We start from the raw sequence: 26,815 nt of genomic DNA on the forward strand, positions 1-26,815 counted from the left end.
TGGTTGCAATGATTCCTGTTATATGGTGGAAACACTGTTGTATTTTTATTGCATTTTATGCTTCGGGCGTTGACTTCTAAGGCCCTAACTATTCGATCCGGTGGAGCACCGCCCTAGAGTGAAGCCTAGGTTGCCCGGAACGTAGACATGATCATCACTTTCAAACTGGTTGCAATTATTCGTTTTATATGATGGATGCACTGTTGTATTTATATTGTATTTTATGCTGCTGGCGTTGACTTCTAAGGCCCTAACTATTCGATCTGGTGGAGCAACGACCTAGAGTGAAGCCTAGGTTGCCCGGAACGTAGAAGTGACCATCACTTTCAAACTGTTTGCAATTAATCCTTTTATACGATGGAAAAACTGATGTGTTATTATTGCATTTTATGCTTCCGGCGTTGACTTCTAAGGCCCTAACTATTCAATCTGTTGGAGCAACGCCCTAGGGTGAAGCCTAGGTTGCGCGGAAAGTAGAAATGACAATAACTTTCACACTGGGTCCAATTATTCGTTTTATACGATGGAAAAGCTGTTGCCTCTTTATTGTATTTTATGCTTCTGTCGTTGACGTCTAAGGCCGTAGCTGTTAGATGTTGTGGAGCAACGCTCTAGAGTGACGCCTAGGTTGCCCGGAACGTGGAATGACCATTACTTTCGCAATGTTTGCAATTATTCATTTTATACGATGGAAAAACTGTTGTACTTATATTGTATTTTATGCTTCTGGCGTTGACTTCTAAGGCCCTAACTATTCGATCTGGTGGAGCAACGCCCTAGAGTGAAGCCCAGGTTGCCCGGAACGTAGAAATGACCATCACTTTCAAGCTGGTTGCAACTAATCCTTTTATACCATGGAAAAACTGTTGCATTTTTATTGCATTTTATGCTTCGGCCATTCACTTCTAAGGCCCTAACTATTCAATCTGTTGGAGCAACGCCCTAGGGTGTAGCCTAGGTTGCCCGGAACGTAGAAATTGCCATAACTTTCATACTGGTTGCAATTATTCGTTTTATATGATGGAAGAACTGTTGTATTTATATTGTATTTTATGCTGCTGGCGTTCACTTCCTAGGCCCTAGCTATTCGATCTGGTGGAGCAACGCCCTAGAGTGAAGCCTACGTTGCCCGGTACGTAGAAGTGACCATCACTTTCACACTGGTTGCAATTATTCCTGATATACGATGGAAAAACTCTTGTATATTTATTGTATTTTATGCTTCTGGCGTTGACTTCTAAGGCCGTAGCTATTCGATGTGGTGGAGCAGCGCCCTAGAGTGAAGCCTAGGTTGCCCGGTACGTAGAAGTGACCATCACTTTCAAACTGGTTGCAAATATTCCTGTTATATGATGGAAAAACTGTTGTATTTTTATTGCATTTGATGCTTCGGGCATTGACTTCTAAGGCCCTAACTATTCAATCTGTAGGAGCAACGCCCTATCGTGTAGCCTAGGTTGCCCGTAAAGTAGAAATGACCATAGCTTTCATACTGGTTGCAATTATTCGTTTTATATGATGGAAAAACTGTTGCATCTTTATTGAATTTTATGCTTCTGGCGTTGACTTCTAAGGCCCTCACTATTCTATCTGGTGGATCAACGACCTAGAGTGAAGCCTAGGTTGCTCGGAATGTAGAAATGACCATAACATTCACACTGGTTGAAATTATTCGTTTTACACGATGGAAAAACAGTTATATTTATATCGTATTTTATGCTTCTGCCGTTGATTTCTTAGGCCCTAACTATTCAATCTGGAGGAACCACGCCCTAGAGTGAGGCCTAGGTTGCCCGGAACGTAGAAATGAGCATCTCTTCCATACTGGTAGCAATTATTCGTTTTATACGATGGAAAAACGGTTGTATTTATATTGTATTTTATGCTTCTGGCGTTGACTTCTAAGGCACTAACTATTCGATCTCGTCGAGCAACGCCCTGGAGTGAAGCCTAGGTGGCCCGGAACGTAGAAATGACCATCACTTTCAAACTGGGTGCAATTATTCCTGCTATATGATGGAAAAACAGTTACATTTATATTGTATTTTATGCTTCGGGCGTTGACTCCTAAGGCCCTAAGTATTCAATCTGTTGGATCAACGCCCTAGAGTGAAGCCTAGGTTGCCTGGAACGTAGAAATGACCATCACTTTCAAACTGGTTGCAAGTAATCCTTTTGTACGATGGAAAAACTGTTGTATTTTTATTGCATTTTATGCTACCCGCGTTGACTTCTAAGGCCCTAACTATTCAATCTGTTGGAGCAACGCGCAAGGGTGAAGCCTAGGTTGCCCGGAAAGTAGAAAGGACGTTAACTTTCATACTGGTTGCAATTATTCGTTTTATACGATGGAAAAACTGTTGTATTTATATTGTATTTTATGCTTCTGGCGTTGACTTCTAATGCACTAGCTATTCGATCTGACGGAGCAACGCCCTAGAGTGAAGCCGAGGTTTCCCGGAACGTAGAAATGACCATCACTTTCGAACTGGTTGCAATTATTCCTGTTATATGATGGAAAAACTGTTGTATTTTTATTGCATTTTATGCTTCGGGCATTGACTTCTAAGGCCCTAACAATTCAAACTGCTGGAGCAACGCCCTGTGATGTAGCCTAGGTTGCCCGGAAAGTAGAAATGACCATAACTTTCATACTGGTTGCAATTATTCGTTTTATATGATGGAAAAACTGTTGTATCTATATTGCATTTTATGCTGCTGGCGTTCACTTCTTAGGCCCTAACTATTCGATCTGGTGCAACAACGCCCTGTGGTGAAACCTAGGTTGCCCGGAACGTAGAAATGACCATAACTTTCACACTGGTTGCTATTATTCGTTTTATACGATGGAAAAACTGTTATATTTATTTTGTATTTTATGCTTCGGGCGTTGACTTCTAAGGAACAAACTGTTTGATCTGGTTGAGCAACGCCCTAGAGTGAAGCCTAGGTTGCCCGGAACGTAGAAATGACCATAACTTTCACACTGGATGCTATTATTCGTTCTATACGATGGAAAACTTGTTATATTTATATTGTATCTTATGCTTCTGGCGTTGACTTCTTAGGCCCTAACAATTCTATCTGGTGGAACAACGCCCTAGAGTGAAGCCTAGGTTGCCTGGAACGTACAAATGACCATCACTTCCACACGGGTTGCAACTAATCCTGTTATAGGATGGAAAGACTGTTGTATTTTTATCGTATATTATGCTTCAGGCGTTGACTTCTGAGGCCGTAGCTATTCGATGTCGTGGAAGAACGCCATAGAGTGAAGCCTAGGTTGCCCGGAACGTAGAAATGACCATAACTTTCATACTGGTTGCAATTATTCCTTTTATATGATGGAAAAACTGTTGTATTTATATTGCATTTTATGCTTCTGGCGTTGCCTTCGTATGCCCTAACTGTTCGATCTGGTGGAACAACGCCCTAGAGTGAAGCCTGGGTTACCCGGAACGTAGAAATGACCAGTACTTTCTCACTGTTTGCAATTATTCCTGCTATACGATGGAAAAACTGTTGCATCTTTATTGAATTTTATGCTTCTGGCGTTGACTTCTAAGGCCCTAACTATTCTCTCTGGACGATCAACGCCCTAGAGTGTAGCCTAGGTTGCTCGGAATGTAGAAATGACCATAACATTCACACTGGTTGAAATTATTCGTTTTATACGATGGAAAAACTGTTATATTTATATTGTATTTTATGATTCTGGCGTTCACTTCTTAGGCCCTAACTATTCAATCTGGTGGAACAACACCCTAGAGTGAGGCCTAGGTTGCCCGGAACGTAGAAATGACCATCACTTCCATACTGGTAGCAATTATTCGTTTTATACGATGGAAAAACTGTTGTGTTTTTATTGTATTTTATGCTTCTGGCGTTGACTTCTAAGGCCCTAACTATTCGATCTGGTGGAGCAACGCCCTGGAGTAAAGCCTAGGTTGCCCGGAACGTAGAAATGGCCATCAGTTTCAAACTGGTAGCAATTAATCCTTTTATACGATGGAAAAACTGTTGTGTTTATATTGCATTTTATGCTTCTGGCGTTGACTTCTGTGGCCGTAGCTATTCGATGTGGTGGTAGAAAGCCATAGAGTGAAGCCTGGGTTGCCCGGAACGTAGAAATTACCATAACTTTCATACTGGTTGCAATTATTCGTTTTATATGATGGATGAACTGTTGTATTTATATTGTATTTTATGCTGCTGGCGTTCACTTCATAGGCCTTAACCATTCGATCTGGTGGAACAACGACCCGGGGTGAAGCCTAGGTTGCCCGGAACGCAGAAATGACCATCACTTTCAAACTGGTTGCAATGATTCCTGTTATATGGTGGAAACACTGTTGTATTTTTATTGCATTTTATGCTTCGGGCGTTGACTTCTAAGGCCCTAACTATTCGATCCGGTGGAGCACCGCCCTATCGTGTAGCCTAGGTTGCCCGTAAAGTAGAAATGACCATAGCTTTCATACTGGTTGCAATTATTCGTTTTATATGATGGAAAAACTGTTATATTTATATAGTATTTTATGCTTCGGGCGTTGACTCCTAAGGCCCTCACTATTCTATCTGGTGGATCAACGACCTAGAGTGAAGCCTAGGTTGCTCGGAATGTAGAAATGACCATAACATTCACACTGGTTGAAATTATTCGTTTTACACGATGGAAAAACAGTTATATTTATATCGTATTTTATGCTTCTGCCGTTGATTTCTTAGGCCCTAACTATTCAATCTGGAGGAACAACGCCCTAGAGTGAGGCCTAGGTTGCCCGGAACGTAGAAATGAGCATCACTTCCATACTGGTAGCAATTATTCGTTTTATACGATGGAAAAACTGTTGTATTTATATTGTATTTTATGCTTCTGGCGTTGACTTCTAAGGCACTAACTATTCGATCTCGTCGAGCAACGCCCTAGAGTGAAGCCTAGGTGGCCCGGAACGTAGAAATGACCATCACTTTCAAACTGGGTGCAATTATTCCTGCTATATGATGGAAAAACTGTTACATTTATATTGTATTTTATGCTTCGGGCGTTGACTCCTAAGGCCCTAACTATTCAATCTGTTGGATCAACGCCCTAGAGTGAAGCCTAGGTTGCCTGGAACGTAGAAATGACCATCACTTTCAAACTGGTTGCAAGTAATCCTTTTGTACGATGGAAAAACTGTTGTATTTTTATTGCATTTTATGCTACCGGCGTTGACTTCTAAGGCCCTAACTATTCAATCTGTTGGAGCAACGCGCAAGGGTGAAGCCTAGGTTCCCCGGAAAGTAGAAAGGACGTTAACTTTCATACTGGTTGCAATTATTCGTTTTATACGATGGAAAAACTGTTGTATTTATATTGTATTTTATGCTTCTGGCGTTGACTTCTAATGCACTAGCTATTCGATCTGACGGAGCAACGCCCTAGAGTGAAGCCGAGGTTTCCCGGAACGTAGAAATGACCATCACTTTCGAACTGGTTGCAATTATTCCTGTTATATGATGGAAAAACTGTTGTATTTTTATTGCATTTTATGCTTCGGCCATTCACTTCTAAGGCCCTAACTATTCAATCTGTTGGAGCAACGCCCTAGGGTGTAGCCTAGGTTGCCCGGAACGTAGAAATTGCCATAACTTTCATACTGGTTGCAATTATTCGTTTTATATGATGGAAGAACTGTTGTATTTATATTGTATTTTATGCTGCTGGCGTTCACTTCCTAGGCCCTAGCTATTCGATCTGGTGGAGCAACGCCCTAGAGTGAAGCCTACGTTGCCCGGTACGTAGAAGTGACCATCACTTTCACACTGGTTGCAATTATTCCTGATATACGATGGAAAAACTCTTGTATATTTATTGTATTTTATGCTTCTGGCGTTGACTTCTAAGGCCGTAGCTATTCGATGTGGTGGAGCAGCGCCCTAGAGTGAAGCCTAGGTTGCCCGGTACGTAGAAGTGACCATCACTTTCAAACTGGTTGCAAATATTCCTGTTATATGATGGAAAAACTGTTGTATTTTTATTGCATTTGATGCTTCGGGCATTGACTTCTAAGGCCCTAACTATTCAATCTGTAGGAGCAACGCCCTATCGTGTAGCCTAGGTTGCCCGGAAAGTAGAAATGACCATAACTTTCATACTGGTTGCAATTATTCGTTTTATATGATGGAAAAACTGTTGTATCTATATTGCATTTTATGCTGCTGGCGTTCACTTCTTAGGCCCTAACTATTCGATCTGGTGCAACAACGCCCTGTGGTGAAACCTAGGTTGCCCGGAACGTAGAAATGACCATAACTTTCACACTGGTTGCTATTATTCGTTTTATACGATGGAAAAACTGTTATATTTATTTTGTATTTTATGCTTCGGGCGTTGACTTCTAAGGAACTAACTGTTTGATCTGGTTGAGCAACGCCCTAGAGTGAAGCCTAGGTTGCCCGGAACGTAGAAATGACCATAACTTTCACACTGGACGCTATTATTCGTTCTATACGATGGAAAACTTGTTATATTTATATTGTATCTTATGCTTCTGGCGTTGACTTCTTAGGCCCTAACAATTCTATCTGGTGGAACAACGCCCTAGAGTGAAGCCTAGGTTGCCTGGAACGTACAAATGACCATCACTTCCACACGGGTTGCAACTATTCCTGTTATAGGATGGAAAGACTGTTGTATTTTTATCGTATATTATGCTTCAGGCGTTGACTTCTGAGGCCGTAGCTATTCGATGTGGTGGAAGAACGCCATAGAGTGAAGCCTAGGTTGCCCGGAACGTAGAAATGACCATAACTTTCATACTGGTTGCAATTATTCGTTTTATATGATGGAAAAACTGTTGTATTTATATTGCATTTTATGCTTCTGGCGTTGCCTTCGTATGCCCTAACTGTTCGATCTGGTGGAACAACGCCCTAGAGTGAAGCCTGGGTTACCCGGAACGTAGAAATGACCACAACCTTCATACTGGTTGCAATTACTCGTTTTATATGATCGAAAAACTGTTGTATTTATATTGTACTTTATGCTTCTGGCGTTGACTTCTAAGGCCCTAACTATTCAACCTGTTGGAGCAACGCCCTAGGGTGTAGCCTAGGTTGCCTGGAAAGTAGAAATGACCACAACCTTCATACTGGTGGCAATTACTCGTTTTATATGATAGAAAAACTGTTGTATTTATGTTGTATTTTATGCTTCTGGCGTTGACTTCTAAGGCCGTAGCTATTCGATGTGGTGGAGCATCGCCCTAGAGTGAAGCCTAGGTTGTCCGGAACGTAGAAATGCCCATTACTTTCACACTGGTTGAAATTATTGGTTTTATACGAAGGAAAAACAATTCTATTTATTTTGTATTTTATACTTCGGGCGTCGACTTCTAAGGCCCTAACTATTCCATCTGGTGGAACAACGACCTAGGGTGAAGCCTAGGTTGCCCGGAACGTAGAAATGACCATAACTTTCACACCGGTAGCAATTATACGTTTTATACAATGGAAAAACTGTACTATTTATTTTGTAATTTATGCTTCGGGCGTTGACTTCTAAGGCCCTAGCTATTCGATCTGGTGGAGCAACGCCCTAGAGTGAAGCCTAGGTTGCCCGGAACGGAGAAGTGACCATCACTTTCAAACTGGTTGCAAATATTCCTGTTATAGGACGGAAAGACTGTTGTATTTTTATTGTATTTTATGCTTCAGGCGTTGACTTCTGAGGCCGTAGCTATTCGATGTGGTAGAAGAACGCCATAGAGTGAAGCCTAGGTTGCCCGGAACGTAGAAATGACCATAACATTCATACTGGTTGAAATTATTCGTTTTATATGATGGAAGAACTGTTGTATTTATATTGTATTTTATGCTTCTGCCGTTGATTTCTTAGGCCCTAACTATTCAATCTGGTGGAACAACGCCATATAGTGAGGCCTAGGTTGCCCGGAACGTAGAAATGACCATCACTTCCATACTGGTAGCAATTATTCGATTTATACGATGGAAAAACTGTTGGGTTTAAATTGTATTTTAAGCTTCTGGCGTTGACTTCTGTGGCCGTAGCTATTCGATGTGGTGGAAGAACGCCATAGAGTGAAGCCTGGGTTGCCCGGAACGTAGAAATTGCCATAACTTTCATACTGGTTGCAATTATTCGTTTTATACGATGGAAAAGCTGTTGTATTTATATCGTATTTTATGCTTCTGGCGTAGACTTCTTAGGCCGTAACTTTTCGATCTGGTGGAGCAACGCCCTGGAGTAAAGCCTAGGTTGCGCGGAACGTAGAATTGGACATCACTTTCAAACTGGTTGCAATTATTCCTGTTATATGATGGAAACACTGTTGTATTTTTATTGCATTTTATGCTTCGGGCGTTGACTTCTAAGGCCCTAACTATTCGATCTGGTGGAGCACCGACCTAGAGTGAAGCCTAGGTTGCCCGGAACGTAGAAATGACCATTACTTTCACACTGGTTGAAATTATTAGTTTTATACGATGGAAAAACAATTCTATTTATTTTGTATTTTATACTTCGGGCGTCGACTTCTAAGGCCCTAACTATTCCATCTGGTGGAACAACGACCTAGGGTGAAGCCTAGGTTGCCCGGAACGTAGAAATGACCATAACTTTCACACCGGTAGCAATTATACGTTTTATACAATGGAAAAACTGTACTATTTATTTTGTATTTTATGCTTCGGGCGTTGACTTCTAAGGCCCTAGCTATTCGACCTGGTGGAGCAACGCCCTAGAGTGAAGCCTAGGTTGCCCGGTACGTAGAAGTGACCATCACTTTCAAACTGGTTGCAAATATTCCTGTTATATGATGGAAAAACTGTTGTATTTTTATTGCATTTGATGCTTCGGGCATTGACTTCTAAGGCCCTAACTATTCAATCTGTAGGAGCAACGCCCTATCGTGTAGCCTAGGTTGCCCGTAAAGTAGAAATGACCATAGCTTTCATACTGGTTGCAATTATTCGTTTTATATGATGGAAAAACTGTTGCATCTTTATTGAATTTTATGCTTCTGGCGTTGACTTCTAAGGCCCTCACTATTCTATCTGGTGGATCAACGACCTAGAGTGAAGCCTAGGTTGCTCGGAATGTAGAAATGACCATAACATTCACACTGGTTGAAATTATTCGTTTTACACGATGGAAAAACAGTTATATTTATATTGTATTTTATGCTTCTGGCGTTGACTTCTAAGGCACTAACTATTCGATCTCGTCGAGCAACACCCTAGAGTGAAGCCTAGGTGGCCCGGAACGTAGAAATGACCATCACATTCAAACTGGGTGCAATTATTCCTGCTATATGATGGAAAAACTGTTACATTTATATTGTATTTTATGCTTCGGGCGTTGACTCCTAAGGCCCTAACTATTCAATCTGTTGGATCAACGCCCTAGAGTGAAGCCTAGGTTGCTCGGAATGTAGAAATGACAATAACATTCACACTGGTTGTTAATTATTCGTTTAATACGATGGAAAAGCTGTTGCATCTTTATTGTATTTTATGCTTCTGGCGTTGACTTCTAAGGCCCCAACTATTCGATCTGGTGGAGCAACGCCCTAGAGTGAAGCCTAGGTTGCCTGGAACGTAGAAATGACCATCACTTTCAAACTGGTTGCAAGTAATCCTTTTGTACGATGGAAAAACTGTTGTATTTTTATTGCATTTTATGCTACCGGCGTTGACTTCTAAGGCCCTAACTATTCAATCTGTTGGAGCAACGCGCAAGGGTGAAGCCTAGGTTGCCCGGAAAGTAGAAAGGACGTTAACTGTCATACTGGTTGCAATTATTCGTTTTATACGATGGAAAAACTGTTGTATTTATATTGTATTTTATGCTTCTGGCGTTGACTTCTAATGCACTAGCTATTCGATCTGGCGGAGCAACGCCCTAGAGTGAAGCCGAGGTTTCCCGGAACGTAGAAATGACCATCACTTTCGAACTGGTTGCAATTATTCCTGTTATATGATGGAAAAACTGTTGTATTTTTAATGCACTTTATGCTTCGGGCATTGACTTCTAAGGCCCTAACAATTCAAACTGCTGGAGCAACGCCCTGTGATGTAGCCTAGGTTGCCCGGAAAGTAGAAATGACCATAACTTTCATACTGGTTGCAATTATTCGTTTTATATGATGGAAAAACTGTTGTATCTATATTGCATTTTATGCTGCTGGCGTTCACTTCTTAGGCCCTAACTATTCGATCTGGTGGAACAACGCCCTGTGGTGAAACCTAGGTTGCCCGGAACGTAGAAATGGCCATAACTTTCACACTGGTTGCTATTATTCGTTTTATACGATGGAAAAACTGTTATATTTATTTTGTATTTTATGCTTCGGGCGTTGACTTCTAAGGAACTAACTGTTTGATCTGGTGGAGCAACGCCCTAGAGTGAAGCCTAGGTTGCCCGGAACGTAGAAATGACCATAACTTTCACACTGGATGCTATTATTCGTTCTATACGATGGAAAAATTGTTATATTTATATTGTATCTTATGCTTCTGGCGTTGACTTCTTAGGCCCTAACAATTCTATCTGGTGGAACAACGCCCTAGAGTGAAGCCTAGGTTGCCTGGAACGTACAAATGACCATCACTTCCACACGGGTTGCAACTATTCCTGTTATAGGATGGAAAGACTGTTGTATCTTTATCGTATATTATGCTTCAGGCGTTGACTTCTGAGGCCGTAGCTATTCGATGTGGTGGAAGAACGCCATAGAGTGAAGCCTAGGTTGCCCGGAACGTAGAAATGACCATAACTTTCATACCGGTTGCAATTATTCGTTTTATATGATGGAAAAACTGTTGTATTTATATTGCATTTTATGCTTCTGGCGTTGCCTTCGTATGCCCTAACTGTTCGATCTGGTGAAACAACGCCCTAGAGTGAAGCCTGGGTTACCCGGAACGTAGAAATGACCAGTACTTTCACACTGCTTGCAATTATTCCTGCTATACGATGGAAAAACTGCTGCATCTTTATTGAATTTTATGCTTCTGTCGTTGACGTCTAAGGCCGTAGCTGTTAGATGCTGTGGAGCAACGCACTAGAGTGACGCCTAGGTTGCCCGGAACGTGGAATGACCATTACTTTCGCAATGTTTGCAATTATTCATTTTATACGATGGAAAAACTGTTGTACTTATATTGTATTTTATGCTTCTGGCGTTGACTTCTAAGGCCCTAACTATTCGATCTGGTGGAGCAACGCCCTAGAGTGAAGCCTAGGTTGCCCGGAACGTAGAAATGACCATCACTTTCAAGCTGGTTGCAACTAATCCTTTTATACGATGGAAAAACTGTTGCATTTTTATTGCATTTTATGCTTCTGGCGTTGCCTTCGTATGCCCTAACTGTTCGATCTGGTGGAACAACGCCCTAGAGTGAAGCCTGGGTTACCCGGAACGTAGAAATGACCACAACCTTCATACTGGTTGCAATTACTCGTTTTATATGATCGAAAAACTGTTGTATTTATATTGTACTTTATGCTTCTGGCGTTGACTTCTAAGGCCCTAACTATTCAACCTGTTGGAGCAACGCCCTAGGGTGTAGCCTAGGTTGCCTGGAAAGTAGAAATGACCACAACCTTCATACTGGTGGCAATTACTCGTTTTATATGATAGAAAAACTGTTGTATTTATGTTGTATTTTATGCTTCTGGCGTTGACTTCTAAGGCCGTAGCTATTCGATGTGGTGGAGCATCGCCCTAGAGTGAAGCCTAGGTTGTCCGGAACGTAGAAATGCCCATTACTTTCACACTGGTTGAAATTATTGGTTTTATACGAAGGAAAAACAATTCTATTTATTTTGTATTTTATACTTCGGGCGTCGACTTCTAAGGCCCTAACTATTCCATCTGGTGGAACAACGACCTAGGGTGAAGCCTAGGTTGCCCGGAACGTAGAAATGACCATAACTTTCACACCGGTAGCAATTATACGTTTTATACAATGGAAAAACTGTACTATTTATTTTGTAATTTATGCTTCGGGCGTTGACTTCTAAGGCCCTAGCTATTCGATCTGGTGGAGCAACGCCCTAGAGTGAAGCCTAGGTTGCCCGGAACGGAGAAGTGACCATCACTTTCAAACTGGTTGCAAATATTCCTGTTATAGGACGGAAAGACTGTTGTATTTTTATTGTATTTTATGCTTCAGGCGTTGACTTCTGAGGCCGTAGCTATTCGATGTGGTAGAAGAACGCCATAGAGTGAAGCCTAGGTTGCCCGGAACGTAGAAATGACCATAACATTCATACTGGTTGAAATTATTCGTTTTATATGATGGAAGAACTGTTGTATTTATATTGTATTTTATGCTTCTGCCGTTGATTTCTTAGGCCCTAACTATTCAATCTGGTGGAACAACGCCATATAGTGAGGCCTAGGTTGCCCGGAACGTAGAAATGACCATCACTTCCATACTGGTAGCAATTATTCGATTTATACGATGGAAAAACTGTTGGGTTTAAATTGTATTTTAAGCTTCTGGCGTTGACTTCTGTGGCCGTAGCTATTCGATGTGGTGGAAGAACGCCATAGAGTGAAGCCTGGGTTGCCCGGAACGTAGAAATTGCCATAACTTTCATACTGGTTGCAATTATTCGTTTTATACGATGGAAAAGCTGTTGTATTTATATCGTATTTTATGCTTCTGGCGTAGACTTCTTAGGCCGTAACTTTTCGATCTGGTGGAGCAACGCCCTGGAGTAAAGCCTAGGTTGCGCGGAACGTAGAATTGGACATCACTTTCAAACTGGTTGCAATTATTCCTGTTATATGATGGAAACACTGTTGTATTTTTATTGCATTTTATGCTTCGGGCGTTGACTTCTAAGGCCCTAACTATTCGATCTGGTGGAGCACCGACCTAGAGTGAAGCCTAGGTTGCCCGGAACGTAGAAATGACCATTACTTTCACACTGGTTGAAATTATTAGTTTTATACGATGGAAAAACAATTCTATTTATTTTGTATTTTATACTTCGGGCGTCGACTTCTAAGGCCCTAACTATTCCATCTGGTGGAACAACGACCTAGGGTGAAGCCTAGGTTGCCCGGAACGTAGAAATGACCATAACTTTCACACCGGTAGCAATTATACGTTTTATACAATGGAAAAACTGTACTATTTATTTTGTATTTTATGCTTCGGGCGTTGACTTCTAAGGCCCTAGCTATTCGACCTGGTGGAGCAACGCCCTAGAGTGAAGCCTAGGTTGCCCGGTACGTAGAAGTGACCATCACTTTCAAACTGGTTGCAAATATTCCTGTTATATGATGGAAAAACTGTTGTATTTTTATTGCATTTGATGCTTCGGGCATTGACTTCTAAGGCCCTAACTATTCAATCTGTAGGAGCAACGCCCTATCGTGTAGCCTAGGTTGCCCGTAAAGTAGAAATGACCATAGCTTTCATACTGGTTGCAATTATTCGTTTTATATGATGGAAAAACTGTTGCATCTTTATTGAATTTTATGCTTCTGGCGTTGACTTCTAAGGCCCTCACTATTCTATCTGGTGGATCAACGACCTAGAGTGAAGCCTAGGTTGCTCGGAATGTAGAAATGACCATAACATTCACACTGGTTGAAATTATTCGTTTTACACGATGGAAAAACAGTTATATTTATATTGTATTTTATGCTTCTGGCGTTGACTTCTAAGGCACTAACTATTCGATCTCGTCGAGCAACACCCTAGAGTGAAGCCTAGGTGGCCCGGAACGTAGAAATGACCATCACATTCAAACTGGGTGCAATTATTCCTGCTATATGATGGAAAAACTGTTACATTTATATTGTATTTTATGCTTCGGGCGTTGACTCCTAAGGCCCTAACTATTCAATCTGTTGGATCAACGCCCTAGAGTGAAGCCTAGGTTGCTCGGAATGTAGAAATGACAATAACATTCACACTGGTTGTTAATTATTCGTTTAATACGATGGAAAAGCTGTTGCATCTTTATTGTATTTTATGCTTCTGGCGTTGACTTCTAAGGCCCCAACTATTCGATCTGGTGGAGCAACGCCCTAGAGTGAAGCCTAGGTTGCCTGGAACGTAGAAATGACCATCACTTTCAAACTGGTTGCAAGTAATCCTTTTGTACGATGGAAAAACTGTTGTATTTTTATTGCATTTTATGCTACCGGCGTTGACTTCTAAGGCCCTAACTATTCAATCTGTTGGAGCAACGCGCAAGGGTGAAGCCTAGGTTGCCCGGAAAGTAGAAAGGACGTTAACTGTCATACTGGTTGCAATTATTCGTTTTATACGATGGAAAAACTGTTGTATTTATATTGTATTTTATGCTTCTGGCGTTGACTTCTAATGCACTAGCTATTCGATCTGGCGGAGCAACGCCCTAGAGTGAAGCCGAGGTTTCCCGGAACGTAGAAATGACCATCACTTTCGAACTGGTTGCAATTATTCCTGTTATATGATGGAAAAACTGTTGTATTTTTAATGCACTTTATGCTTCGGGCATTGACTTCTAAGGCCCTAACAATTCAAACTGCTGGAGCAACGCCCTGTGATGTAGCCTAGGTTGCCCGGAAAGTAGAAATGACCATAACTTTCATACTGGTTGCAATTATTCGTTTTATATGATGGAAAAACTGTTGTATCTATATTGCATTTTATGCTGCTGGCGTTCACTTCTTAGGCCCTAACTATTCGATCTGGTGGAACAACGCCCTGTGGTGAAACCTAGGTTGCCCGGAACGTAGAAATGGCCATAACTTTCACACTGGTTGCTATTATTCGTTTTATACGATGGAAAAACTGTTATATTTATTTTGTATTTTATGCTTCGGGCGTTGACTTCTAAGGAACTAACTGTTTGATCTGGTGGAGCAACGCCCTAGAGTGAAGCCTAGGTTGCCCGGAACGTAGAAATGACCATAACTTTCACACTGGATGCTATTATTCGTTCTATACGATGGAAAAATTGTTATATTTATATTGTATCTTATGCTTCTGGCGTTGACTTCTTAGGCCCTAACAATTCTATCTGGTGGAACAACGCCCTAGAGTGAAGCCTAGGTTGCCTGGAACGTACAAATGACCATCACTTCCACACGGGTTGCAACTATTCCTGTTATAGGATGGAAAGACTGTTGTATCTTTATCGTATATTATGCTTCAGGCGTTGACTTCTGAGGCCGTAGCTATTCGATGTGGTGGAAGAACGCCATAGAGTGAAGCCTAGGTTGCCCGGAACGTAGAAATGACCATAACTTTCATACCGGTTGCAATTATTCGTTTTATATGATGGAAAAACTGTTGTATTTATATTGCATTTTATGCTTCTGGCGTTGCCTTCGTATGCCCTAACTGTTCGATCTGGTGAAACAACGCCCTAGAGTGAAGCCTGGGTTACCCGGAACGTAGAAATGACCAGTACTTTCACACTGCTTGCAATTATTCCTGCTATACGATGGAAAAACTGCTGCATCTTTATTGAATTTTATGCTTCTGTCGTTGACGTCTAAGGCCGTAGCTGTTAGATGCTGTGGAGCAACGCACTAGAGTGACGCCTAGGTTGCCCGGAACGTGGAATGACCATTACTTTCGCAATGTTTGCAATTATTCATTTTATACGATGGAAAAACTGTTGTACTTATATTGTATTTTATGCTTCTGGCGTTGACTTCTAAGGCCCTAACTATTCGATCTGGTGGAGCAACGCCCTAGAGTGAAGCCTAGGTTGCCCGGAACGTAGAAATGACCATCACTTTCAAGCTGGTTGCAACTAATCCTTTTATACGATGGAAAAACTGTTGCATTTTTATTGCATTTTATGCTTCGGCCATTCACTTCTAAGGCCCTAACAATTCAATCTGTTGGAGCAACGCCCTAGGGTGTAGCCTAGGTTGCCCGGAAAGTAGAAATGACCACAACCTTCATACTGGTTGCAATTACTCGTTTTATATGATCGAAAAACTGTTGTATTTATATTGTACTTTATGCTTCCGGCGTTGACTTCTAAGGCCCTAACTATTCAATCTGTTGGAGCAACGCCCTAGGGTGTAGCCTAGGTTGCCCGGAAAGTAGAAATGACCACAACCTTCATACTGGTGGCAATTACTCGTTTTATATGATAGAAAAACTGTTGTATTTATGTTGTATTTTATGCTTCTGGCGCTGACTTCTAAGGCCGTAGCTATTCGATGTGGTGGAGCAGCGCCCTAGAGTGAAGCCTAGGTTGTCCGGAACGTAGAAATGCCCATTACTTTCACACTGGTTGAAATTATTAGTTTTATACGATGGAAAAACAATTCTATTTATTTTGTATTTTATACTTCGGGCGTCGACTTCTAAGGCCCTAGCTATTCGATCTGGTGGAGCAACGCCCTAGAGTGAAGCGTAGGTTGCCCAGAACGTAGAAGTGACCATCACTTTCAAACTGGTTGCAAATATTCCTGTTAAATGATGGAAAAACTGTTGTATTTTTATTGCATTTGATGCTTCGGGCATTGACTTCTAAGGCCCTAACTATTCAATCTGTAGGAACAGCGCCCTAGCGTGTAGCCTAGGTTGCCCGTAAAGTAGAAATGACCATAGCTTTCATACTGGTTGCAATTATTCGTTTTATATGATGGAAAAACTGTTGCATCTTTATTGAATTTTATGCTTCTGGCGTTGACTTCTAAGGCCCTCACTATTCTATCTGGTGGATCAACGACCTAGAGTGAAGCCTAGGTTGCTCGGAATCTAGAAATGACCATAACATTCACACTGGTTGAAATTATTCGTTTTACACGATGGAAAAACAGTTATATTTATATTGTATTTTATGCTTCTGCCGTTGATTTCTTAGGCCCTAACTATTCAATCTGGAGGAACAACGCCCTAGAGTGAGGCCTAGGTTGCCCGGAACGTAGAAATGAGCATCACTTTCAAACTGGTTGCAATTATTCCTGTTATATGATGGAAAAACTGTTATATTTATATAGTATTTTATGCTTCGGGCGTTGACTCCTAAGGCCCTAACTATTCAATCTGTTGGATCAACGCCCTAGAGTGAAGCCTAGGTTGCTCGGAATGTAGAAATGACAATAACATTCACACTGGTTGAAATTGTTCGTTTAATACGATGGAAAAGCTGTTGCACCTTTATTGTATTTTATGCTTCTGGCGTTGACTTCTAAGGCCCCAACTATTCGATCTGGTGGAGCAACGCCCTAGAGAGAAGCCTAGGTTGCCCGGAACGTAGAAATGACCATCACTTTCAAACTGGTTGCAATTAATCCTTTTATACGATGGAAAAACTGTTGTATTTTTATTGCATTTTATGCTTCCGGCGTTGACTTCTAAGGCCCTAACTATTCAATCTGTTGGAGCAACGCGCAAGTGTGCAGCCTAGGTTGCCCGGAAAGTAGAAATGACGTTAACTTTCATACTGGTTGCAATTATTCGTTTTATACGATGGAAAAACTGTTGTATTTATATTGTATTTTATGCTTCTGGCGTTGACTTCTAATGCACTAACTATTCGATCTTGCGGAGCAACGCCCTAGAGTGAAGCCGAGGTTTCCCGGAACGTAGAAATGACCATCACTTTCAAACTGGTTGCAATTATTCCTGTTATATGATGGAAAAACTGTTATGTTTATATTGTATTTTATGCTTCGGGCGTTGACTCCTAAGGCCCTAACTATTCAATCTGTTGGATCAACGCCCAAGAGTGAAGCCTAGGTTGCTCGGAATGTAGAAATGACAATAACATTCACACTGGTTGAAATTATTCGTTTAATACGATGGAAAAGCTGTTGCATCTTTATTGCATTTTATGCTTCTGGCGTTGACTTCTAAGGCCCCAACTATTCGATCTGGTGGAGCAACGACCTAGAGAGAAGCCTAGGTTGCCCGGAACGTAGAAATAACCATCACTTTCAAACTGGTTGCAATTAATCCTTTTATACGATGGAAAAACTGTTGTATTTTTATTGCATTTTATGCTTCGGGCCTTGACTTCTAAGGCCCTAACTAATCAAACTGCTGGAGCAACGCCCTATGGTGTAGCCTAGGTTGCCCGGAAAGTAGAAATGACCATAACTTTCATACTGGTTGCAATTATTCGTTTTATATGATGGAAAAACTGTTGTATTTATGTTGCATTTTATGCTGCTGGCGTTCACTTCCTAGGCCCTAACTATTCGATCTGGTGGAACAACGCCCTGTGGTGAACCCTAGGTTGCCCGGAACGTAGAAATGACCATAACTTTCACACTGGTTGCTATTATTCGTTTTATACGATGGAAAAACTGTTCTATTTATTTTGTATTTTATGCTTCGGGCGTTGACTTCTAAGGAACTAACTGTTTGATCTGGTGGAGCAACGCCCTAGAGTGAAACCTATGTTGCCCGGAACGTAGAAATGACCATAACTTTCACACTGGATGCTATTATTCGTCCTATACGATGGAAAAACTGCTATATTTATATTGTATCTTATGCTTCTGGCGTTGACTTCTTAGGCCCTAACAATTCGATCTGGTGGAACAACGCCCTAGAGTGAAGCCTAAGTTGCCTGGAACGTACAAATGACCATCACTTCCACACGGGTTGCAATTATTCCTGTTATAGGATGGAAAGACTGTCGTATTTTTATCGTATTTTATGCTTCTGGCGTTGACTTCTGAGGCACTAACTATTCGATCTGGTGGAGCAACGCCCTAGAGTGAGGCCTAGGTTGCTCGGAAGGTAGAAATGACCATAACATTCACACTGGTTGAAATTATTCGTTTTACACGATGGAAAAACAGTTATATTTATATTGTATTTTATGCTTCTGCCGTTGATTTCTTAGGCCCTAACAATTCAATCTGGAGGAACAACGCCCTAGAGTGAGGCCTAGGTTGCCCGGAACGTAGAAATGAGCATCACTTTCAAACTGGTTGCAATTATTCCTGTTATATGATGGAAAAACTGTTATATTTATATTGTATTTTATGCTTCGGGCGTTGACTCCTAAGGCCCTAACTATTCAATCTGTTGGATCAACGCCCTAGAGTGAAGCCTAGGTTGCTCGGAATGTAGAAATGACAATAACATTCACACTGGTTGAAATTGTTCGTTTAATACGATGGAAAAGCTGTTGCATCTTTATTGTATTTTATGCTTCTGGCGTTGACTTCTAAGGCCCCAACTATTCGATCTGGTGGAGCAACGCCCTAGAGAGTAGCCTAGGTTGCCCGGAACGTAGAACTGACCATCACTTTCAAACTGGTTGCAATTAATCCTTTTATACGATGGAAAAACTGTTGTATTTTTATTGCATTTTATGCTTCCGGCGTTGACTTCTAAGGCCCTAACTATTCAATCTGTTGGAGCAACGCGCAAGTGTGAAGCCTAGGTTGCCCGGAAAGTGGAAATGACGTTAACTTTCATACTGGTTGCAATTATTCGTTTTATACGATGGAAAAACTGTTGTATTTATATTGTATTTTATGCTTCTGGCGTTGACTTCTAATGCACTAACTATTCGATCTTGCGAAGCAACGCCCTAGAGTGAAGCCGAAGTTTCCCGGAACGTAGAAATGACCATCACTTTCAAACTGGTTGCAATTATTCCTGTTATATGATGGAAAAACTGTTATATTTATATTGTATTTTATGCTTCGGGCGTTGACTCCTAAGGCCCTAACTATTCAATCTGCTGGATCAACGCCCTAGAGTGAAGCCTAGGTTGCTCGGAATGTAGAAATGACAATAACATTCACACTGGTTGAAATTATTCGTTTAATACGATGGAAAAGCTGTTGCATCTTTATTGTATTTTATGCTTCTGGCGTTGACTTCTAAGGCCCCAACTATTCGATCTGGTGGAGGAACGCCCTAGAGAGAAGCCTAGGTTGCCCGGAACGTAGAAATGACCATCACTTTCAAACTGGTTGCAATTAATCCTTTTATACGATGGAAAAACTGTTGTATTTTTATTGCATTTTATGCTTCGGGCCTTGACTTCTAAGGCCCTAACTAATCAAACTGCTGGAGCAACGCCCTATGGTGTAGCCTAGGTTGCCCGGAAAGTAGAAATGACCATAACTTTCATACTGGTTGCAATTATTCGTTTTATATGATGGAAAAACTGTTGTATTTATATTGCATTTTATGCTGCTGGCGTTCACTTCTTAGGCCCTAACTATTCGATCTGGTGGAACAACGCCCTGTGGTGAACCCTAGGTTGCCCGGAACGTAGAAATGACCATAACTTTCACACTGGTTGCTATTATTCGTTTTATACGATGGAAAAACTGTTCTATTTATTTTGTATTTTATGCTTCGGGCGTTGACTTCTAAGGAACTAACTGTTTGATCTGGTGGAGCAACGCCCTAGAGTGAAGCCTATGTTGCCCGGAACGTAGAAATGACCATAACTTTCACACTGGATGCTATTATTCGTCCTATACGATGGAAAAACTGCTATATTTATATTGTATCTTATGCTTCTGGCGTTGACTTCTTAGGCCCTAACAATTCGATCTGGTGGAACAACGCCCTAGAGTGAAGCCTAAGTTGCCTGGAACGTACAAATGACCATCACTTCCACACGGGTTGCAATTATTCCTGTTATAGGATGGAAAGACTGTTGTATTTTTATCGTATTTTATGCTTCTGGCGTTGACTTCTGAGGCACTAACTATTCGATCTGGTGGAGCAACGCCCTAGAGTGAAGCCTAGGTTGCCCGGAACGTAGAAATGACCACAACCTTCATACTGGTTGCAATTACTCGTTTTATATGATCGAAAAACTGTTGTATTTATATTGTATTTTATGCTTCTGGCGTTGACTTCTAAGGCCCTAACTATTCAATCTGTTGGAACAGCGCCCTGGGGTGAAGCCTAGGTTGTCCGGAACGTAGAAGTGACCATCACTTTCAAACTGTTTGCAATTAATCCTTTTATACGATGGCAAAACTGTTGCATTTTTATTGCATTTTATGCTTCGGCCATTCACTTCTAAGGCCCTAACTATTCAATCTGTTGGAGCAACGCCCTAGGGTGTAGCATAGGTTGCCCGGAAAGTAGAAATGACCACAACCTTCATACTGGTTGCAATTACTCGTTTTATATGATCGAAAAACTGTTGTATTTATATTGTATTTTATGCTTCTGGCGTTGACTTCTAAGGCCCTAACTATTCAATCTGTTGGAACAGCGCCCTGGGGTGAAGCCTAGGTTGTCCGGAACGTAGAAGTGACCATCACTTTCAAACTGTTTGCAATTAATCCTTTTATACGATGTAAAAACTGATGTATTTTTATTGCATTTTATGCTTCCGGCGTTGACTTCTAAGGCCCTAACTATTCAATCTGGTGGAACAACGCCCTAGAGTGAGGCCTAGGTTGCCCGGAACGTAGAAATGACCATAACTTTCATACTGGTTGCAATTATTCGTTTTATACGTTGGAAAAACTGTTGTATTTATATTGTATTTTATGCTTCTGGCGTTGACTTCTGAGGCATTAACTATTCGATCTGGTGGAGCAACGCCCTAGAGTGAAGCCTAGGTTGCCCGGAACGTAGCAAATACCATCACTTTCAAACTGGTTGCAAATACTCCTGTTATATGATGTAAAAACTGTTGCATTTTTATTGCATTGTATGCGTCGGGCGTTGACTTCTAAGGCCCTAACTATTCAATCTGTTGGATCGACGCCCTAGGGTGAAGCCTAGGTTGCCCGGAACTTAGAAATGACCATAACTTTCACACTGACTGCTATTATTCGTTTTATACGATGGAAAAGCTGTTGCATCTTCATTGTATTTTATGATTCTGGCGTTGACTTCTAAGGCCCTAACTATTCGATCTGGTGGAGCAACGCCCTAGAGTGAAGTCTAGGTTGCCCGGTACGTAGAAATGACCATCACTTTCAAGCTGGTTGCAACTAATCCTTTTATACGATGGAAAAACTGTTGCATTTTTATTGCATTTTATGCTTCGGGCGTTGACTCCTAAGGCCCTAACTATTCAATCTGTTGGATCTACGCCCTAGAGTGAAGCCTAGGTTGCTCGGAATGTAGAAATGACAATAACATTCACACTGGTTGAAATTATTCGTTTACTACGATGGAAAAGCTGTTGCATCTTTATTGTATTTTATGCTTCTGGCGTTGACTTCTAAGGCCCCAACTATTCGATCTGGTGGAGCAACGCCCTAGAGAGAAGCCTAGGTTGCCCGGAACGTAGAAATGACCATCACTTTCAAACTGGTTGCAATTAATCCTTTTATACGATGGAAAAACTGTTGTATTTTTATTGCATTTTATGCTTCGGGCCTTGACTTCTAAGGCCCTAACTAATCAAACTGCTGGAGCAACGCACTATGGTGTAGCCTAGGTTGCCCGGAAAGTAGAAATGACCATAACTTTCATACTGGTTGCAATTATTCGTTTTATATGATGGAAAAACTGTTGTATTTATATTGCATTTTATGCTGCTGGCGTTCACTTCTTAGGCCCTAACTATTCGATCTGGTGGAACAACGCCCTGTGGTGAACCCTAGGTTGCCCGGAACGTAGAAATGACCATAACTTTCACACTGGTTGCTATTATTCGTTTTATACGATGGAAAAACTGTTCTATTTATTTTGTATTTTATGCTTCGGGCGTTGACTTCTAAGGAACTAACTGTTTGATCTGGTGGAGCAACTCCCTAGAGTGAAGCCTATGTTGCCCGGAACGTAGAAATGACCATAACTTTCACACTGGATGCTATTATTCGTCCTATACGATGGAAAAACTGCTATATTTATATTGTATCTTACGCTTCTGGCGTTGACTTCTTAGGCCCTAACAATTCGATCTGGTGGAACAACGCCCTAGAGTGAAGCCTAGGTTGCCTGGAACGTACAAATGACCATCACTTCCACACGGGTTGCAATTATTCCTGTTATAGGATGGAAAGACTGTTGTATTTTTATCGTATTTTATGCTTCTGGCGTTGACTTCTGAGGCACTAACTATTCGATCTGGTGGAGCAACGCCCTAGAGTGAAGCCTAGGTTGCCCGGAACGTAGAAATGACCATCACTTTCAAACTGGTTGCAATTATTCCTGTTATATGATGGAAAAACTGTTGTATTTATACTGTATTTTATGCTTCGGGCGTTGACTGCTAAGGCCCTAACTATTCAATCTGTTGGGTCAACGCCCTAGAGTGAAGCCTAGGTTGCTCGGAATGTAGAAATGACCATAACATTCACACTGGCTGAAATTATTCGTTTAATACGATGGAAAAGCTGTTGCATCTTCATTGTATTTTATGATTATGGCGTTGACTTCTAAGGCCCTAACTATTCGATCTGGTGGAGCAACGCCCTAGAGTCAAGCCTAGGTTGCCCGGAACGTAGAAATGACCATCACTTTCAAGCTGGTTGCAACTAATCCTTTTATACGATGTAAAAACTGTTGTATTTTTATTGCATTTTGTGCGTCGGGCGTTGACTTCTAAGGCCCTAACTATTCAATCTGTTGGATCGACGCCCTAGGGTGAGGCCTAGGTTGCCCGGAACTTAGAAATGACCATAACTTTCACACTGATTGCTATTATTCGTTTTATACGATGGAAAAACTGTTATATTTATATTGTATTCTATGCTCCTGGCGGTGCCTTCTTAGGCCCTAAGTGTTCGATCTGCTGGAACAACGCCCTAGAGTGAAGCCTACGTTGCCCGGAACGTAGAAATGACCATCACTTTCACACTGGTTGCAATTATTCCTGATATACGATGGAAAAACTCTTGTATATTTATTGTATTTTATGCTTCTGGCGTTGACTTCTAAGGCCGTAGCTATTCGATGTGGTGGAGCAACGCCCTAGAGTGAAGCCTAGGTTGTCCGGAACGTAGAAATGCCCATTACATTCACACTGGTTGAAATTATTAGTTTTATACGATGGAAAAACTGTTCTATTTATTTTGTATTTTATACTTCGGGCGTTGACTTCTAAGGCCCTAACTATTCCTTCTGGTGGAACAACGACCTAGGGTGAAGCCTAGGTTGCCTGGAACGTACAAATGACCATCTCTATCACACGGGTTGCAATTATTCCTGTTATAGGACGGAAAGACTGTTGTATTTTTATTGTATTTTATGCTTCAGGCGTTGACTTCTGAGGCCGCTGCTATTCGATGTAGTGGAAGAACGTCATAGAGTGAAGCCTAGGTAGCCCGAAACGTAGAAATGACCATAACTTTCATACTGGTTCCAATTATTCGTTTTATACGTTGGAAAAACTGTTGTATTTATATTGTATTTTATGCTTCTGGCGTTGATTTATTAGGCCCTAACTATTCAATCTGGTGGAACAACGCCCAAGAGTGAGGCCTAGGTTGCCCGGAACGTAGAAATGACCATCACTTCCATACTGGTAGCAATTATTCGTTTTATACGATGGAAAAACTGTTGTGTTTATATTGTATTTTATGCTTCTGGCGTTGACTTCTAAGGCACTAACTATTCGATCTGGTGGAGCAACGCCCTAGAGTAAAGCCTAGGTTGCCCGGAACGTAGAAGTGACCATCACTTTCAAACTGTTTGCAATTAATCCTTTTACACGATGGAAAAACTGATGTATTATTATTGCATTTTATGCTTCCGGCGTTGACTTCTAAGGCCCTAACTATTCAATCTGTTGGAGCAACGCCCTAGGGTGAAGCCTAGGTTGCGCGGAAAGTAGAAATGACAATAACTTTCACACTGGGTGCAATTATTCGTTTTATACGATGGAAAAGCTGTTGCATCTTTATTGTATTTTATGCTTCTGTCGTTGACGTCTAAGGCCGTAGCTGTTAGATGTTGTGGAGCAACGCACTAGAGTGACGCCTAGGTTGCCCGGAACGTGGAATGACCATTACTTTCGCAATGTTTGCAATTATTCATTTTATACGATGGAAAAACTGTTGTACTTATATTGTATTTTATGCTTCTGGCGTTGACTTCTAAGGCCCTAACTATTCGATCTGGTGGAGCAACGCCCTAGAGTGAAGCCTAGGTTGCCCGGAACGTAGAAATGACCATCACTTTCAAACTGGTTGCAATTATTCCTGTTATACGATGGAAAAGCTGTTGTATTTATATTGTATTTTATGCTTCGGGCGTTGACTGCTAAGGCCCTAACTATTCAATCTGTTGGATCAACGCCCTAGAGTGAAGCCTAGGTTGCTCGGAATGTAGAAATGACCATAACATTCACACTGGTTGAAATTATTCGTTTAATACGATGGAAAAGCTGTTGCATCTTCATTGTATTTTATGATTCTGGCGTTGACTTCTAAGGCCCTAACTGTTTGACCTGGTGGAGTAACGCCCTATGGTGAAGCCTAGGTTGACCGGAAAGTAGAAATGACCATAATTTTCACACCGGTAGCAATTATTCGTTTTACACGATGGAAAAGCTGTTCTATTTATTTTGTATTTTATGCATCGGGCGTTGACTTCTAAGGCCCTACCTATTCAATCTGTTGGAGCAACGCCCTAGGGTGAAGCCTAGGTTGCCCGGAAAGTAGAAATGACCACAACTTTCATACTGGTTGCAATTACTCGTTTTATATGATAGAAAAACTGTTGTATTTATATTTTATTTTATGCTTCTGGCGTTCACTTCTTACGCCCTAACTATTCGATCTGGTGGAACAACGCCCTGGGGTGAAGCCTAGGTTGCCCGGAACGTAGAAATGACCATCACTTTCACACTGGTTGCAATTATTCCTGATATACGATGGAAAAACTCTTGTATATTTATTGTATTTTATGCTTCTGGCGTTGACTTCTAAGGCCGTAGCTATTCGATGTTGTGGAGCAACGCCCTAGAGTGAAGCCTAGGTTGTCCGGAACGTAGAAATGCCCATTACTTTCACACTGGTTGAAATTATTAGTTTTATACGATGGAAAAACTGTTGTATTTTTATTGCATTTTATGCTTCGGGCATTAACTTCTAAGGCCCTAACTATTCAATCTGTAAGAGCAACGCCCTAGGGTGTAGCCTATGTTGCCCGTAAAGTAGAAATGACCCTAGCTTTCATACTGGTTGCAATTATTCGTTTTGTATGATGGAAAAACTGTTGTATTTATATTGTATTTTATGCTTCTGGGGTTCACATCTTAGGCCCTAACTATTCGATCTGGTGGAGTAACGCCCTAGGGTGAAGCCTAGGTTGCCCGGAAAGTAGAAATGACGTTAACTTTCACACTGGTTGCTATTATTCGTTCTATACGATGGAAAAACTGTTATATTTATATTGTATTTTATGCTTCGGGCGTTGACTTCTAAGGCCCCAGCTGTTTGATCTGGTGGAGCAACGCCCTAGAGTGAAGACCAGGTTGCCCGAACGTAGAAATGTCCATAACTTTCACACTGGTTGCTATTATTCGTTTTATACAATGGAAAAACTGTTGTATTTATATTTTATTTTATGCTTCTGGGGTTCACATCTTAGGCCCTAACTATTCGATCTGGTGGAGTAACGCCCTAGGGTGAAGCCTAGGTTGCCCGGAAAGTAGAAATGACGTTAACTTTCACACTGGTTGCTATTATTCGTTCTATACGATGGAAAAACTGTTATATTTATATTGTATTTTATGCTTCGGGCGTTGACTTCTAAGACCCTAGCTGTTTGATCTGGTGGAGCAACGCCCTAGAGTGAAGCCCAGCTTGCCCGAACGTAGAAATGACCATAACTTTCACACTGGTTGCTATTATTCGTTTTATACAATGGAAAAACTGTTCTATTTATTTTGTATTTTATGCTTCGGTCGTTGACTTCTGAGGCACTAACTATT

The sequence above is a fragment of the Calliopsis andreniformis genome, unplaced genomic scaffold (assembly GCF_051401765.1).
Source record: "Calliopsis andreniformis isolate RMS-2024a unplaced genomic scaffold, iyCalAndr_principal scaffold0026, whole genome shotgun sequence".
In the NCBI taxonomy this organism is placed as follows: domain Eukaryota; kingdom Metazoa; phylum Arthropoda; class Insecta; order Hymenoptera; family Andrenidae; genus Calliopsis; species Calliopsis andreniformis.